Below are 1956 nucleotides of genomic sequence, written 5' to 3'. Positions count from 1 at the left end.
CCTTTTTTTCTTTTCACATGTTACCTATCTATCACGCAAAGTAATTTTTCTTTTAAGGTTGAAAAATACTTTTATGTATCAGAAAATTTTCCAATTTCACATGCCAAATCTTTATAATGTCTAGATAATTATCAAACATTTCCTAAGAAAAAACTTTATATTTTATCTATTATTTTCAGTAATTAATCTCTGTACTGGTTCAGTAGATTTGACCGATGTTGCAACCACCATAAAAATTTGGGAATAATATCAATGATGCCTCTTTCATTCTAGAATGAACAGAAATTATAACATGAAGACAAAAATGTTAAGACTAAATAGATTAAATCTGATAACATTACATATTTATTATTTTAATTATATTGACCTTTCAGCCGTGCTTGGCTAACAATAGAGAAGTTACAATGATGTGGCACACGTGCACTCATGTTACCATAACAAATAACATAAAATTGAACTTTGGTCAGTTCTGAGTAACTTGTCTTGGCTGTGTATTAGTAGACTAGTATTTTGAAAATTAGTCAATTATCATACATTATATATGTATATAGATTATTCCTATTTTGAAATACGTTCTTAAACTTATTTTTCTTAAAGCATAAAACAGCAAATAAAGAAGTAAAGCAATCAATTATCTCTTCTAGTTATGATCTTTGTACTCGGTTGCTGTTTGATATAAATTGCTAAGCCTTTAAAAATTGTGCACGTGGAGGATATGAAAGGTTTTATATATGCATTTGAATAACTAAAAAATAATGCATTACAACATCAATACCTTAGAATTCCACTCTGAAATTTTGAGCATATCCTACCTTCTTGAAATCTTGGTTCCAAAAAAGAAATAGTGTCCTAAGAATTCTGAGCTTCTGACTGGTTATTCATGACATATATATAGAAGTAAGTGTATATAAGGGAGTGTTTGATTTATTACATTAGCAATATCTTAGCAAATAGAAAGATAAGACCTTGTTTTATATTCTAGCTTGTCAATATCGGTAATTTGAGTTTCTAATTCATACGAAACTGTAGACTTAGTATTTTGACATCATAAACATCTAATTTGAACCAGTTCTGCATTCAACATACAACAAATTTTAGAACTATACATTACTACATTTCCTAATTTAAAGATAAACATCAATATTGTGTATTATGAACTCAACATTCATGAACCAAACTTGTAGAACAATCATAAACATAAACAGACAATTCACTAATACACTCATAGTTAATATAAATATGTTGATTAATGAGGGCCAACAAAGCATCAATGAGATTCTTTTACCCACATAGTCAGCCCAAATATGTTGTTCAATCACAGCCAACTAAGCAACAAAGGGGGTTTCCTTGTCGAATAGGCAATAAGGTCTCAATTAAAGAAGCTTCCAAAACAGCCAATAAGTCACATGCAAGATGGGAATGCGGTGAATATGGGGTCATTTTAGCCTGATTCTCAGGTGATGGTATACAACAAGATTACAAATGTGTGACAAATTCATGTTTTCGACATCAAATACCAAAATAACTGATAGAATGCAGCCTAATTATACTTATTGACATAAATCCTCAAGACAGGAAATTAAAATATTTATAGAATAAGAAATTTCCAATTACCCGCTCGAGACGGGTTACAGGTGAAAGGTCGTGTCATCTTATTTGTTGATTCACATTAAAAATTTTATTGAATTACTATTTCATGAATTTATGTCAATAAGTTCGGTATCAAACTGTAGATTATAATTCACTTTTGGTTCTCTCAGTGTTATTTATAACTCAAGTCAGTGCCAATATAGTGGAACATTGCCCTTATTCACCTTGTAAATAAGCCTGGTCTTTTCCCAAATTCTCGTTGTCTTGCATTTCCGAGGAACAGGAATTATAAACTGACCCTATTTTCATGGCACTAGTTTATCACTCAGGTGTTTGTTAATACAGATATTGAGCATATTTCTGTAA

The sequence above is a fragment of the Limulus polyphemus genome, unplaced genomic scaffold (genome assembly GCF_000517525.1).
Source record: "Limulus polyphemus unplaced genomic scaffold, Limulus_polyphemus-2.1.2 Scaffold2559, whole genome shotgun sequence".
Lineage (NCBI taxonomy): Eukaryota > Metazoa > Arthropoda > Merostomata > Xiphosura > Limulidae > Limulus > Limulus polyphemus.
This window is presented reverse-complemented; position numbering follows the sequence as displayed.